Below are 17,845 nucleotides of genomic sequence, written 5' to 3'. Positions count from 1 at the left end.
TTCCTTTTATATGCTTTACGTAAATTGAATTCGACTGCATTTCCATTACCATCTTATGAAGCGCGCTGCATGCTCATCAATATACAAACACTTAAGGAGCGCCGCCAATTTGCAATGCTTTTCTTCATCAACGACATTAAATATTTCAATGCGCATAGATTCGGCAGAAATTCTCGCACAATTAAATTTTTACTCACCTTGTCGATATCTTAGAACACGGAATTTATTTTCAGAAACATCGTACAGAACAAACTTTGCAAAAAATAGCCCAATCAATCGAATGATGCGCCTATATAATTTGCATTGCGGAACTATTGACATCACTATGTCCAAGCAGCAAATAAAAACTAAGCTAAAACAGAATAGAATTAATGCATAGTATGTAAGTAAACATTGTAATACTCATTGTATGTAGTCTACACTGGCTTGACGAAATGGAAATAAATAAATAAACTAAAAGGGAACTTGCCGCACAATCATACTAATGCAAGAGGTACATGGTACAACAAATTAACAGCTATACGTATAAAACGAGAATAAACCCGATTTTCGCTAGTGAGTTTTTCCAGTTTTCAACCGTAGCGACATTCATCAAACTATTTCCTAATTTGAAGATTCTCGATTTGAAACCTAAGATTGTGAAAATTATACCAAAAGTTTTCATCTGATGACATTTAGAACTTAAGATTATTCATAGCAGATTTGTTTCCTTCTTTGAAACACGAACGGTTCTTTTGCGGCTTATTGGCGTAATGGGTTTTAACATGTTGGATGAAAAATGCATCAACATAATTTCAATTTCTTTATTTGCTACTGATTATTTCTTAAGGTATTCTGTTCAGGCCTTATTTCCAATGAATCGTTTGCTCACTTAACAAAATACGGAGTACAAATATCAGCTCCAACAATAAACATATGAAACTGGATCCCAACGTATGATGCAGTGCAGCAATCATGCAGTTGCATTTGCAAAGCGTGAAGTTCATATAGTTTCCGAGATTTGTACTCTGAAAAATTTGAAGCGATAGTGCATGTCCGTCATCATTTCGATCATATGTGGACTCCATTTAGTATTTATGTCCACAAACAGCAATAGCGCAGATGTCGTATGACGAAAATTAAAACCTAAATATGATGGCTTAATGATCCATCACCTTACTAATGATCTTATTTTTCAATTCTCATGGGATTTAATGATGGATTTTTGGTAGATTAAGATACTGGTCACTTCCCCTGGAGGAACCTGGAATATGTACGAGTGTGTCCAATGTGGTCCTGGAAACTTGATAAGACTATAGAATTCTCATGTGATTTGAGGTATCGCATGATGGGTTTTAAATCAAGTCAGATTTTGGCCACTTCTCCAGAGGAACCCGGATTTTTTTTTTCCAATGATCTTATTTCTGAGATGTCTTGTGATGTGAAGTGTCGCATGGAGGTTTTTAATTTAAGTCAGATTCTGACCACATTCCCGGGGAAAACAGAAACATATCCAAGTATAAGCAATGTGAGCTAAGACCCTTAATGAGGCTACAGATGGTTTTGATTTTGAATTCTCATGTGATTTGAGGTACTGCATTATGAGTTTAGTTCAAGTCAGTTTCTTTCCACTTCCCAGAGGGAACCCGGAACATATCTGGGTGTGGCCAATGCACAGTGACCCATAATGGAAATTTATCAGGAAAGATGCATTTAGTTATTGCCTGAAATTGCAACGTTGGCAAAATAAGTATCTTCTACAAAGTTGTTCCTTACCAAGCCCTAATTTTGAAGTAAATTCATAATAGGGTGATTCTTATTATCATTGAATTCAAAAAATGTTGTTTTAGTTTGCAGAAAAAATGGTGTATATTCTGCGGCAAAGTTGTAGCTCAGCTAATTTCAAGCAAATTTGATGAAAAAAAAAACGTTATTGTATACCTTGAATTGACTGGTTTAGAGCAATTTTCCTGAATTGACGCAGGGTTTCTCTTAATAAAACACAGCTTTTTTGCTGTATTTTTACGTAAAACTTCTCGGCAAAATTATCTTTCGATAACTTGAAGAACGTTTAAAGGCGCAAATTGTGTTGATCCCTTTTGCCGTTATTGACGTTCTTCTAATAACAATATGCTCTTTTGACGGAGAAGTACGTCTTTTGGCAATATATTGGGGGGTGAAATTTCGAAAAACCAAAATTGACTGCGCTACGAAAAGTGGTTAGGTTTTAACCATAACTTAGTCAAAGCGGATGGATTTTAATTTTAAACAAGGCAATCGAATCTGCTGAAATTAACACTTTATCAATTTTCAATAGGTCACTATTGAAAATTACACAAAGGTCCAGTTCTTACAGTGGTGATAAATTATCACCAATTGCCTGCAAAAGTGATTGATACGTCAAATCTACGGTCGTGTCTTGGATACAACCACTTACTTTTTTATGCTAATATGTATATCAGATTTTTCTTTAATGAAATTCATCTATGATAGACTTTTTAAACTTCATGAGACGCATGTTTTGTTGCCACTGTCTGTATCTCTGTTCATAAAGCAGTTAAACCAAGTTATGTGTTCAAAATTGACCAATTTGACGATTCTAAAGAAATTAAAATATAACATAAATCTAAAAAACGATATTGAGGTTCTCAGAATTTCCTAAAAATGTGGTAGTGTTGTTCCTTATCGAAAAATATGAGACCGCTATGTTTCTTATTTTTTCATAAGGATGATCATTTCCATGATAGGGTGGTCAAAAAATCGTTTATTAAAAATACTTGTTTTTAAATTCATAATTTATTGAGTTACAGTGACTGTAACATGGTCACAATGCATGGTAGTATTTATCGTCGCATAGGAGTATTGAGCAAAAATCCCAAAACTTGATAATTAAAAAAAAAATAAAAATAAAAAAACGAATTGCTGATTTTTGATATGTGGTGTAAAAAGCCTAAGTTTTCAAGGAAAAATATAAACACATATTGTGCCCTCTGTCTACAAACCACGAAGACCATAAAAAATCATATACAATATATGTTTTCCAGTACAAAACCCCATTTTTTAAATATTATTATATTTTTATATAAAGTTCAATGTTTCAAAAATTTTGAATTTTTGAAAAAAAAATCATTTTTGAAGAGAAAAAAATCGACTAAAAAATAGATTTTGTGGGCCTCTTGAACATGGAAATAGTCACCTTAATGACAAAAACACAAGTCTAATGTTAGCGGCACCGGTAGTGAAGTGGTAAGTGTGATTACCTCTCACCCCAGCAGTACTGGGTTCAATCCTAATCGGCGCCGCCGGGATGTTCTGAAGCATAATATCTCTGAGGGAAGTAAAGCCGTTGGTCCTCGGTTCATGAGTTGATGGGTCGATAGGTAGGGTCAAGGTGTGGGAGCTGCCTCCCTGGCATTGGTGCTCAGCACGGAAAACAAGATCGACGGAAAACAAATCAAGGAGAAAAAAAAGTCTAATGTTTTGCGATAAGAAACAAAACTCAATTTTGTGTATGAAATTCTGAGACTGGAATGAGCTCTTTCAAATGTCAACAAAATATATTTTATATGTTTGCCTCAACTTGAGATAGAACTAAACATTAAAAAAGGTCAATTTTTTAAAAGAAAATCGCCAATTACTCTTGATCGGCAAAAGTTCAAAAAATTTGCTTAGAAATTTGAGATTGGCATTGCACTCAATTGCGTTGACGTCTTCAGCTAAAATTATTGGCTTAGTTAGGGGCTGCTCATAACATACGTAGGCAATTTTTGAGTGGTATTAGACCCGTCTCATCTCCCCACGATTGTCCACGTCCATCCATTTTTTTTTGTTAATTAATGGACTGCAGACAGTGTCTACGTGGCTTATGAACAGCCCTAACAATTTGAGGATAACATTAGTGCAGGTTTTGGTCGCATACATGACGAACGTAACAATTTTATAAAAAAATGCTGAAGACATGAAAGCTGTACCTACATCTTCAAATAACTGAGATATACGAAGTTTTGTAAAATTGGGTCGAAATTCACACATACTATTTTCAAAATTTGTTCCAAATAATACTTTTATCATTCTCCGTCGCTCTGTACTGATTAATTCGATCTTTTCCAAAGCAATACTATTATCTATAGAGTACTAAAAAAACACAAATTACTCTAAATAGAGTATAATTCCTCATAGTTTCTCAGAAGTACATATGAGATATTTGTATTTGAATTAAATAATATAATTTACATCATCAATCAGTAGACAATATTTAATAGCCGTTTAACCTGTCTCCGGTTCATCCCCGTTAGGTTTTAACATCACTTTATAATCGTAAAAATCAGACAGCACAACAGTGATAAAATCTTGCATTGAAGCTATAAAGCATTTCTTGATTCATACTTGTGACTCTTAAATTACATCGGTTTCTTCACGTAACTTCAAGCAAACATCATTGAAATTTCAACATCAAACTCAGGAGGTGTCTGAGTACACTTGCAGCACCTTCCCAAATTGTGTTTCCAGGAATCTAATTGCAAATTTATCGCATATTATCAATATTAATTTTAAGCTTCGGAACGATTCATTACCTTCCACTACCTCCAATAAATATTCATTAAATGCATGAAACATCGCGTAAATTTCGCCAGCATACTCCCCCTATCCATAACCGACAGGGTACCTCCAATCTTTCAGCAATCCAATTCACGGTCACCTCCTTAACGGACCACCATCAGCAGCGGCTCGGCCCTGTCTTCGCCGATCGTCCACATTCACAATTTATAAAATACCCTCCTGACAGCTTTTCACCCGAGCTGGTTGGTCGGCTCAAGCTAATTTACATGATAATAGCTCGTAAATCGTCACAAACATCGGTGCTTAAATTATAATCACCTGATGGAAAGCAAACCTGCGCTACATCTAACGACGGACGACCTTCAGCGGCAGCTTCAGCCAGCATTGGATCCATTTCCTCGGCTCTCTAGCGTGGTCGCAGTGGTGATGCAATCGGCCAATTGTCGGACGGAACACAATTCGTTGGGAGAGGGTGGAATAGTTTCCGAGCATCATGTTAGATTACAAAACCGTATGTAATGATCGTTTCTGCAGTTACCATCGTCGGTGGATGCCCGAATAAGGAAGACGGTAAGGATAGGATCATGGGCACTCTTTTGCCAAGACCAAACCGACGACGATGACGGAGGGAATAATCAAATGTCGATCAAGTGAAAGAGCGAACATTTCTCCGGGCCACACGACTCTGCTGCGGCAACCAAGACCAACACGGCAACGTCAGGTCGAGGCCATTTCCGTTGTTCCGTTGTGGCAGCATAGCGTAGCGTCGATCGGTAGTTTGAATCCTAGAAATTCCTTTCGCTCTCATTTGAATAGGACTGCAAATACGAGCCCAACTTTGATCACCGCTTTTCCCCACCGTTCATGAGACACGGGAAGGTGCAGGCAGTATTTGCACTTACAGCAGATCTTGATGTAAATTATCGTTTCCGATTCGGTCCGGGGCTTCTATGCAGCCGTTGAATCTGTAAGCTGTGCCTGTCGGCGAGTGCGCGCGCGTTTACTGCAATTAGATTCACACGCCGCCGCTGCTGCCACAGTGAGAAGAAAAGTCAAAACGATTTCGAGTTGAGTGCAGCAACGGCAACGGCAGCAACGGCAGACGATGAGTGGGAGACTCTTTGCTGGATTGGGCCGGGAAGGAGTATGTTGTTGCGGGTGATTTTTATAATTATTACGTTTTAGGTCGTGTGTTGGCTGTCAAGAAGCGGGGCGTATCGTAACAAGCATAGCATTTCACTGGTGGGATGGACGGCCAGGGGGCTTTGGTGCGGGAGGTTCACTTGGCAAGGTCTTACAGCAGACGAACATGAACATGATCTAAGGGCACTTCGGATGGGATAACAGGTCTGTTGGCATGCATGGCTAATTTTGTCTCCATATATTGTGAATTAACTTAATTATTTCAGGAATAACAATCGTGAAATAAATTTGGATGAAGATAGATTAACATGAATTTTATTTAAAATACCAATTTATTATCCATTTTCGGCAAAACACTAAAGACCAGAATCTATGAGCAAGAATTGAGTAACATCACAATTCCAAAATGCATTTTAAGGCAGTTCGAAAGACTTTTAGGATTCGTTCAGAGTAGAAGAATGTACTTTTATTTTCTTTTCCGTACTGAGTACCAATGCTACCGACGCCAGGGAGGCAGCTTCCACACCTGGACCCTACCTATCGACCCATCAACTCATGAACCGGGGACCAACGGCATTAATTCCCTTCCTAAGGAAGGCTTGATCATAGATTTTAGGCCTCAGAACATCCCAGCGGTGCCAACTGGGACTGAACCCAGGCCTTTTGGGGTGAGAGGCAATCACGCTTACCACTACACCCCCGCACTGCTGATACTTTTTACCCTTCTTACAAAGAAGGGTATAGATATCACTTGAAGAACCGACTATCGATCCGAGGCCCGGAGGGCCGAGTGTCATATACCATTCGACTCAGCTCGACGAGATCGGAACATGTATGTGTGTGTGTGTGTGTGTGTGTGTACGTGTGTATGTGTGTATGTGTGTATGTGTGTGTGTATGTAACGAAATGAATGCGCTCACGTTTCTCAGCAACCGCTCAACCGATTTGGACAAACTTGGCGCCAAATGATAGGTCTTGGGATCCCATTGAACGCTATTGAACGGTTTTGGAATCGGTGAACTGGTTCCGGAGATATGGCCGGAATAATATCCGGTGAATATGGGCCTTCACGCTGGATTTAACGGAAAACGTATCAAAACCATCATGCGACACATCAAATTACTACAGAATTCAAAAATAAGATCAATGCGAAGTCGTGTTAAGTGTTCCAGACCACATTGGACACACTTGGACATGTTCCGGGTACCCCGGGGAAGTTGCTTGAATATGAATTGAATTAAAACCCATTAAATCACATTAAAATACGATGATAAGGTGATTGGTAGCCTCACCAAATAGACTACACCCGGATATATTCCGGGTACCCCCAGGCAGTGGCGTAGCGTCACTGGATGACACGGGGGTGGGGGGCTTGGTCACTGATAATGACAATAAAATAAATAAACTTGAATAAGTAAGAAGGGTCTGATCACACCATAGGTGGATAAATTCGGGTTTTTTTTTATATGTTTACAATTTTTATTTTTAAATTCTTTAGCAGTAATTCATGAAAGTATGTTGATTTGTTCTGTTAACATTTTGAACATTGTTTCTGGTAATTTTATAGTATGTCAAATCAGGGAATAATATTGTTATGCTAGTTAACCTGATTTATGATATATCAAATTCGGACAGGGTTGGCATCAATGCATCAATGACATCTCATGCTGGAAGTCTTAGGATTTAATCTCATCCCTTGACAAGTCACATAGTGCTATAACATTGTCTAAAGTGATAACAGACAAATCTCTATAACTCGATGTGCTCAATTTCTTTAATGGGATTTTAGTTTTCGGTACAGTCTCAACTTTTACATATTTCGATCGCTCCGTATGATAAAAGGCACAATAATGCAGTACCCAATTTGAAAAGAAAACATAAGTTTAATTTAAATAGCATACGATCTTCTTTTTTGGCTTTATACCGTCGCCACTTGGACTTTTCGTCTGTTCTAAATTTAGTGTTACTTGAGCACTTCCTCGATTCTTAATTGAGATATTACTAAGTCCGTACATTTGTTGCATTAGTGCATTATTTTGTGGCAAGAACAATTATACTCTACGTCAACGGGAGTCAAGAAATACCCACATATCCAAATTTTACATTCCCCGTTTTTTTCGATTTTTTGGAATTTTTAAAATTTTCCGTTGAGCGATGTGCATTAAAATTATGTACAAAAAAAAATGCGAAGCCGAACGGATCAATGGGTCTATGGGGACATTACAAAGACAGCTACATAGAAAAAATCTGAATTTCAACCAACGACATGATTTGTAAGCTTGCATACAGCGTTGCTGATTTATGTGATTTCGCGTTTAAATTTACTTTAAATTACGTGTAAATTTTTCGCCAAATCTAGCGCTAATTACGTGTGCGCTGTATATCGTAGAAATTAACATGGCTATTTCAAACAGTGTATACTCATGCGGTAATTCCGGTTTTACTATCACCTTCAAGTGCATTCTTATTCTTATAAACCTTTTTAAAACCAACCTTAAATAGAAATTGATATGTGGATATTTTTTTCAGGATGTTGAATTCGCAGAAAAAAAACTCGATCTTCAAAATTTGTCTATGTTTAAATTCTAGGTCAAAGTTCTATGTCTAAGTCTAAATCTTACTGCCTTTAAAATTCGGTAAAAACTATTATCAAGATTTTAGTAGAATCATTTTGTTTAGGGGAAATGTCGACGCAACGAAGAAGACAAAATTCCCTGATATTCCCTGATTTTCCGGTAATTTTCAAAAAAAAACTTCCAAGTACAGTACCTACCCGGTTTTGGCAACAAAACGCCTAAGCTATAACTTTCCTCAGCATATATTAGTGCTTTATGGACATTTTTTCAATAAAATACCCCACGGACCTCTAACCCATGAAGAGTGGTCCAGCACAATTTCAAATTAAATAAAGCGTTTAATACATTTTATAGAATGCAAAAAAAGACAGAAATCTCGTGTTACCAAGAACGGAAAGGATCCGCATTCTACCCTAGAGACATACATTCATCCAAATCTCCTTCATCTTCAGGTGACCAGCAAATCTCGGTTAGCAATTTTCGTGTTTTTCTCGCGTAATTTTGGAAATTATTGCTGCTTAGGTATTTTAATTAAGCACAAATCTGAATGCGATTAAGCCCAAGGTTAAATGGGTAATTTCTAAGACAGCAACACTTTTGCTGGATCTTGAATTTGGATCTGCGACAGGTTTGAAGTCTTCACAATTTGTGTATGAAAATTTCGCTCAAAATTTGACAGGCTTTTATTTCATTGTTCTCAAGGCTTTCATTTAGATTAATTTGCTTTCACATAGATCAATTCTTCTAAAATAAATTTGAAATTTTCTCTGGAAAGCCCTTGAAATTTTTGCACAGAAATTCTCTATAGAACTTTCTATGAATTTTAAGCTCCAGCGAATTTGTTATATTTGAATGAAATTCTCCGTATAATTCACCTCAGACCAATAATTGAAAAGAGCCTATTAGTTTTTTTTTTGAGCAAAACTTGTAATCCCCCTGCCAACACCATCTCCCGCCGAGAGTTGTCTCCAAATTTTGCTCAGAATTATCTTGGTGGTCTCCTTTAAATTATTCTGAAAATTGCATGGAATTCTCATTAACATTCTCTAGAAATTCCTTTCCAAATGTGCTTGGAATTATACTCGGACTATCCCTATAGATCTTCGCATAATTATTTTGGAATTATACCATCGAAATTCGCGTTCCTTGGTATTTTTCAAGAATCCTGGAATCCTCTTTACTCTTGGGAGATCTAGTAAAAAACTCTGCTAGAGTTTTTCCTAAAGCTCCCTAGAAAATATTCTCAGAAACATCTTGGTGTTATCTCCTTAAAGTGACTGTAGTTATCCTGAAAATCTAGACCAGTCCAAGGGTCTTGAAATCTTATTGTTTCCGAAGAAAGAACGAGGTATATTTTTCCAGATTTGTCAACTAAATTCGTGGGATTTTCCCGGTGACTTCAAATTCCAGCTTTTTCCGGTTTTCCCGGTTCACTGGTCACTCTGCATTTCACATATGAAACACTTGTTTTTAATCCCATTATATTTGTTTTGCCTTGAGCACATTTTGAGACTCAGCTCCATAAGAAAATTATACCGGATAATATGTTTAACCAAAAGCTTCACGGGCGGTCTCCTCCGGTGGGAAATAGTAAAAATGACGCTTTACTGTGAAGCTTATTTTACGAGCTATTCAGGTTTTCAATGAAGACCTAGAATACTTCACGCAGCCACTCTATGCTGTCAAAGCAATTCTTGTCTACGTATCTTTGAATCATTACTCAATCATAAAAGTGCTACTCCAAGCAATAAAAAAAATACCTCCCAAGCAAGACCATTATCCTAAATTCTCATTTATTTATTTCTCTGAGCTAATCAAGCTGTTAGGAACACAAATAGGAACAAGAACTAGAAGTATTAAGAAGAAAAATCATTATCTTCTCTTAAAACTGGGTTTCAACAAGGCAAGTCAGTTGATCAACTCAGTTGAATTCAATTGACTTGAACGTGTAAACTATGCCATTTAGCTCACTTGAATTAAAAAAAAATGAACCGGGCTCAACTTTTCAAGCCAATTGAATTCAATTGATGCCTTGTCTAAGCCCAGCTTAACTCTTAATCATTCTTTCATTTACTCAAAAGCGCTCCAATGCACTCAAGGGATGGGTTTTTTGTGGAACACAGGTGGATAGAGCAGACGCAGAATCTACTTGAAAGCTCAGGCGAAATTGGGTATAACATCTATTAAGGAACGCACATTTCCATAAGCAGCTTGTTTTTTCAACAACTAACAACGTCTAGCCTCTCTACGGAACTGAATTTTTATCTCGATTCAACTCAGGAATGTGACAACACCCAGTGGGAGCTGAATTTATAATAGGCTCAAAATCATCGAAATACCCTATTATTTGAGTTACTTTTGCTCCACTTTCAAAAATGCAACAGCAAGCATTGAACAACCACAACTTCGCAACTCTATTTAAAATTTGAAATTTAAAACCATCCTCAAACTACAACGAGCAATTAAGTTGTTTGAAACTAGCGAAGTCAGCCATACTTATTAATATGTTTCTGTTATAAAGAAATCTTTCCCTGACTTTGAATGAAATTCCCTGACAATCCCTGATTTTCCAGGACCGAAAAGGAATTCCCTGATATTCCCTGACTTTCCAGGTTTTTCAGGAAATCGACACCCTGGGAATGATTCTTAATTTAATTTTTTTTGAAAATTTCCCTCTCAGAGTTCTTTTCAGAATTCTTCTAAAATAAATTTGAGATTCTCTCTGGGGGTTTCTTAATTTCTATAGAACAGTCCGAAAAATTCACTACAGAACACTCCATTAAATTAATGGAATGCATCCTAAGGTTATCTTCGACTTTTTTCATTATTATTCCAGGAGTGCACTCATGCAGTTCACCTCCAAATTCTAATGAAATACTTCTCAGATCTTTAAGTTCTCCTCTCAATTCTTCAAAATTTTCCGTAAAATAGCCTAAACATTATTCTCGAGATGCCCTTGGAACCACATCATTCGGGTAGTTTAAAATGACGTATCTTACCAGTGAAATTTTGCCTTGCAAAATTATTTTTAGATTTTGTCATCTAGAACCTCGAGAAAAAAGGGTCTTAGTTATGCTCTACCTAAGATAATGAGTTACCTAGTTTTCTGAACATCTCTGGTAGAAGGTTGCCCCAAATTTTCATAAAGCTCAAAATTCGATTCCTTTGATAATGTTTGCGGATCCTGAAATCCTCTTCACAACCCAAGTTGCAATGTTGGTTTTATGAGGGTTCTGTACGTCACAATTTAGACTTGTAGCATGCTTTAAAACCTCGATAAAACTTGCAATATGACATGGGAATCGTCATGGAGTTTTCCACACAACTTCTTAACAATTCTACAATTGGGTTCAAGTTCTAATTAAAACTCTTCTAGAGCTCTTCCCAAAACTCTCATGGAATTTTTCTGGAAAGCGAGCAAAGGTAAATTTTGAGGAAGCCACGAATAGGGTCGAGCATCCATATACAAAACTCATCCGTTGATGAGGGATGCCGAGGGGTTTTTCCCCCCGCCACCACTGACAAAAGAGATGATCGCCGATTTACTCATGTCCCACCGATGTACACCCCTCACCATCCCTCAACAACGAATGAGTTTGGTAAAGGTGATACTCGACCCGATTCGTACCTTCCTCAAAATCGTCCTTTGCTCGCTTTCTACTTTCTACAAACAATTTTAACACTGCTGTACTATAACGCAACTATCAGCTCTACTTTTTCATCTCCTCATCTATGCATAAAATGTTCGCTTTAACTCTGATATTAGACGTTTAGTATCTTCAACTAAAAAATAATGAAGATTCCCATGAAAATACATGCTGTCATGAAATTGATCTACTATTTCTAAAAATTATCTATAAAATTAATTGCCAATCATAGTTCAAAATATTTAGAAAGGGGTTTGTGATACCGTGACGTCATTTTCAATAGGATGATTGAGAATGTGTGACAATATGTGACAGAGGGCGAGGTGGAGTTAATTTTCGCCATAATTTTACGTGACATAATTGATGAATGCTTCTTTAGAGCCTTTTCCCCTACATGCAGCCTCCTTCTGATAAAACAAAAATACATTTAAATCAATATGTTGAAAAGCCAATTGGTTTCATCACAATAAGTATAGAGCTCTCTAATGGTATGAATGTCGAATTTAATTCCATTTGACTGCAAAATCTAAGTGAAATTCATCGGTGGAGAAATTTTATGGTGAATTCTCCCCAAATTATAGAAATGCTTCACAGAGAAAATAATTCAAGAAGACTTCGGTAGGTAGTATACAGAACCGTAAGTCATGTTTTTAAGATGCAAGGTTACAACCATTGCCCTCAGCATGATAGCGGAATGGACCCATGATCGTACTCAAAAAGTTATTTTCACCTGCTTGGGATAGCTTGGTCAGCTACCTAGCTTGAATTAATCAAGGATGTGAGATACTTTTGCAAAATGTCTACGGAACCTAAGGAAATGTCTGTATTTGTCAGGGGTAATGTTATCTCAGAGCCATGCTTGGCATACACAGTTTTGGTCACGAACTGCTCATTTGCTAATAACTTTACACACCGTTGACGGAACATAGTTCTGTTTGCAGCAGTAGATAGAATTGAGTGTAAGCTTGTTATAGATATGTAAAAAAAGTAGATTTTAATTCTAGTAGTAAACTGTATTTGTTTTTGCGTTGTAAAAATTAGATGAGAAATGCTCACTATACATCTCGGAATTTAAGTGTTGAATTGATTAGTGTTGATTCAAATCTTAAGCTTCACCTAATCTTCGCATATCTTCAGTAAACTATGAGCCTAATCTATCAATTACTTTAAGGGGAAGCTCACCTCTCCGAAAAAAATAATTACGTTTTGATTTTTCTAAAAATATTGGAAAAAGATATCAAAATTTTAAGAAAATCACATATTTTTTAATTTTTCAAAGAAAATTCACGTTTAAAAACATTTTTTATAAGTCATTATGGCATAAAGTTGGACTCAAAAAACCACAAAACATCGACTTTTCGGTTTTGCTGAGGGTCCAATTTTTTTTCATGATGAGATAGAAAAAAAAATTTACATGTAATTTTTGACAAAAATCTAAGGAACAAACTGATTTTCTTTGATTTTTGATATTTTTTCCCAATATTTTTAAAGAAATAAAAATGTACCGAAAATATTTTTTTATTTTCGGCCCGGTAAGATTCCCCTTAAAGAAAAATAAATTTCATCATCTGAGTGAAAAGTTATTACCAAATGAGCAGTTAGTGTGTACAACTGTGCATGCCAAGCATGCTCAGAGCTGGGTTGCAAATGCTCATTTTACATAAACACTTAGGAGAAATGCCTCTAATGTTGGCTTATGGATCTAAGACCACCGCCAAAAATCTGCTATTTATCAATTTTATCTAGATGAACGCGTCATTGGGACCGTACTAATGGATATTTTTGTTCGCTATTGAAAATTTAGTCGATTGCTGAATTTATGTATGGACCCAAATTAGGAGCATTTAGACATTACATGCATTTCCCCTATTGTTCTTAATAATTCGCAATTTCGAAGATTTTTTGAAGTTCTATTTAACTCCATTTTGACTTTTTTGTAACTTTCTGAACTTCACAAAATTTCCTACACTTCTATGAGATTCTAATTTTTTTAGATCTTAATTGCAATTTCCTAAGCATTCCCATGATTTGCTAACTTTTTTTTTTAGTTCTCTAAATTTCTTTGAAGATCTCTTGACGACTCTTTGATTGATTTGAACTTATATAAACTTACTCTAAGCTTGCCTGAGGATCTTTTAAGTCATTGGATAGATTTTCTGAGGTTCCTAAATTTTCTCCAAAACTGCCTTGAGATGTCCCTTGAGTCTTTTTGATATTTCCTAAACTGCAATCCTTGAGCTTCTTCCAAATTCACTGATATTATTTGATGTTTAAAATAAAGGAAGTTTCTCTAAAAGTTTCCACATTTCCCAGTTCACTAATCCGTCTGTAATTGTAGTAGGAACATCTGTTAGGTGTTTTCTGAGTATTTCAGAGATTTCAAAAACTGCAATGAAGTTCCTCCAAATTCCATCGACTTTCTCTGATGGCCACAGCCGTTCTTTGAAATTCAGGAAATTTATCAAAAAACTACAAGGGACAGCCCTATGGGGTTGTACGCAATGGTGACGCAGGACTATGTGGTCTTATATAATATAAATGTTACTTGTTAACTTCAGCAGGAGCATGTGTTTTGTGTAGGAATAGGAATTTGAGCGGGGATCTCTCTGTTTATACTCTTTAGTATGATTCACGAAGAGCTACTGATTCCGATCAATAGTGGTGCAGTTTCTTTCTCCTTATATGGATGCTCATGTGGGCTGCAGCTAGCTGCTTACTGGCAGGTTTTCGTTGTGTGCTGGAGAACACTGTTCAATGCCAAGAGCCGAAAGTACTGCTGCTGCTGCTGATGCCGATGACCGGACACCACCACACACGATGAATGGAACTGAATCTGATCAGCGGTTGTGGGCAGCCTTGATAGCTAGCTTGCGGGCTTCTGCTTCCATTTATTAACGTCCTTTTAAACAAACCACCTTGAGGAGGTGGAGATAGTTCATTCAGGACGGCCAAGTCGTAACCAGACCCAGCCGGTTAGCATCCCCAGGTAGCGATAATCACAGGCTACTTAGAGTTGGCTATAACCTTTTTACTCTGTCATCGTCATCACGGGCACTACCGATTTATTGACAATAGTGCTTTGGTGACAACGATGATCCCCCGTTCTTGTTCGCATTACTGACGGCAAATATCACCGCCAGCAACCCCACCGGGCACCGCGTGGAGGTAAGAATCGGTGTTCAGGTGCACAGAGGTCGCAAATCGCCGGTCAGGGCAGAACCCAACAACCATTGATAGGCGTTCTTATGCACCTGCTTTACCCGGTGCTGCTTGCGGGGAGTCTTTCGTTGTGTATTGGGAAACACCACCAACCGGATGGAATTCAACTTTGAAATCTTTGCTAGGGAAATCGCTTTTCGCAGGCAATCGGTGATCATTTTAATTATCATAGCAACAGCTGCACATTTGTGACATTTTGAAAAATGATAATTTTTTAAAATTTAACAGATGCGTAGAAATATTTTTGATCGATTGGCTATAAAATTATTGAAATTGGTCAATTGGCAGCTGAGTTATTAACGTTCAAAATCTTTCATAATTTTGTTACCTGTTACATTTTTGGTTTTCACAAAGTGTACCCCCATATAGAAATCACAGACGTAGTCACACGTCAAAAAAAAATCAAGACTGCCCTGGAGTGCATAAAACTTCAATTCAGCTTTCTGAACTTGCCTGGAGTTCATTGATCTTCTCAGATAAATTCTAAGATAATAAGAGAGATAATGAAACTCAGGAGCTCGATGCATGAAGAACTCCTGAGAGCCGTAATTAATTACATATACAGTGAGCTTCGAAAATATTAAAAGTGAATACACTGATACCTCCGCTTACGAAGTTTTGTTTTACGCGGCATTCAGTTTACGTCCCTCTTTTTACGCAGTAAATCCCAACTAACGAGGAGTTTTTTACGAAGCAAACCCCAAAGAGAACGGAAAGCTGGGGCTTGCCAAATACCCCACAATATGGGTAATTTTATGGAACCGAGGTGTCGTTTAGGGACTGGATATTCATGTTTGACACCTTTTTGAAATCCATGATGGTGGCTTTCGAATACCGAAAAAACTTGAAACCAAATATGGGTATTTTTGGAATGGGGGTGATGTGTACCCTAATACAAATAACCATACAAAAGAGCTTAACGACATGTTCGGGGAATCATCCAAACCATTCACCCATGGTATTTGTTTATTAGGGTATAGTCCGGAAATCGATGTCTGAAGCCATTTCGGAATCAAATATTGCCGCATTTGGTCAGAGAAAACATGGATATTCTGTCAAACACTCTACAATATGGGTATTACTGGAACCCCGGTGACGTGTAGAGACTGGAAATCCATGTCTGACGCCATTTTGAAATCCAAGATGGCGGTATCCGGTTATAGAAAAACTGGGAAATATTATCAAATACCCCACAATGTGGGTATTTTTGGAATCGGGGTGACGTGTGGGGATTGGAAATAGATGTCTGACACCATGGTGAAATTCAAGATTGTGGAGAGACCTCCGATTCCAATATTTTCAAAAAACTTTTTTTGAGAAGTAAATCCCAAATAACGAAGTTTTTTACGCACTAATTCGATTTGTGAACCCTCGGTTTGGTTCGTAAATGGAGGTTTCAGTTTAATAGGTATCTGCCAACTTCAGTGCTGCTTAGAAGACCCCAGAGAGGTTCAAATACGTTCTGGGAGCACCAGAAATGTTAGTCTGTTTGCATGATCAAATCCCAAGTAACATTTCAAGTTTTATCGAGGTTTTAAATCTTTCTTCAAGTCTAAATAATTGTCAATTTTTGGTTTATAAGAAATTGGAGGAATTTTTCTATCATATAAATTCGAAATTTATTTACTTTTTTCTAGTGTCCTGGAGAAAACCCTACCTTAATACGAAGTGGTCATGTGCTATTCGGTCATTGCGAGAATTTGTATGCACCACTTCAATACTCTTACGCATTTGACCACAAACGTTTGGTTGCTGGGTACATTATCAAAGAGCTTTGGGGTGATGTGGCTGGCAGCAAAGGCGAGCTAACGTTCAATGAAAATTAACTCTAAAACAACAATAATTTATGGTGGTCCTGAAAAGAACCGTTTTGTCGTGACGGTTGAGTAATGCTGAGCTATTACGGTGTTCAACACAGATGAGGCTGGCGAGCTGTATGTTGTTTGGAACGAGGGTGACGCGCTTGGCATAGATGTGACACAGTGACTCACGAAGGGCTACTGAATCCGATCAGTAGCGTTGTGACTTCTTTGGGATGCAGCTCGCTGTTTGCGTTGTGTACTGCAGAACAATTTTCAACGCCACGTGCCGAAAGCACTGCTGATGCTGCTGATGATGATGACGACTGACCGGACACCATCACACACGGTGATTGGATAAGCATTTTGAAATCTGTATTAGGGAAAGCGCTTTTTGCAGTCAATCGGTGATAATTTTGATCACCATTGTAACAGTTGACATTTGTGTAATTTTCAATAGAGACCTATTAAAAATTGATAAAGTGTTCATTTAATCAGATTTATAAAGAACTTTCCAATCAATTGGCATGTTTAGAATTAAAATCCTTCCACTAATGACAGAGTTATAAGTGGTCAAAACCTGACCACTTTTTTTAACGCGGTTGATTTTAGTTTTTTTAAATCGCACCCTCAATATGCTTCCAAAAGATGTAATCTAACGTCAAAAGAAAGACGGGATCCATCATTATTGTTGAGTTCCTATTCAAATCCAAATTATCTTGTTTATCAAAATCAAGATCGTACTGGGCCATGCACACATGTTTTTTTTTTGTATGAGGCCATTCGATATTTACTTAAGCACTTAGGAGGGTTGGGTAGTGTTAAAACTTGTCTTACGTTTTCTTACATGGGAGAAATATCTTAAGTAAACAGGAACAAGTCACAAAGAGTCAATTCAAATATTCGATGTAACATCTTACAA

The 17,845-nt window shown here is 37.3% G+C and overlaps 1 pseudogene; it reads right to left on the bottom strand.

Moving 5' to 3' along the window:
- The window catches only part of LOC135709394 (uncharacterized), a 48,838-nt pseudogene extending 31,574 nt beyond the window's left edge, over positions 1 to 17,264 (bottom strand).
- Between the last annotated feature and the right edge of the window lie 581 nt (positions 17,265 to 17,845).

This window comes from Ochlerotatus camptorhynchus, unplaced genomic scaffold (genome assembly GCF_037179485.1).
Source record: "Ochlerotatus camptorhynchus isolate MF236.1 unplaced genomic scaffold, CSIRO-AGI_Acam_v1.1 ptg000360l, whole genome shotgun sequence".
Classification (NCBI taxonomy): Eukaryota; Metazoa; Arthropoda; class Insecta; order Diptera; family Culicidae; genus Ochlerotatus; species Ochlerotatus camptorhynchus.
This window is presented reverse-complemented; position numbering and strand designations above follow the sequence as displayed.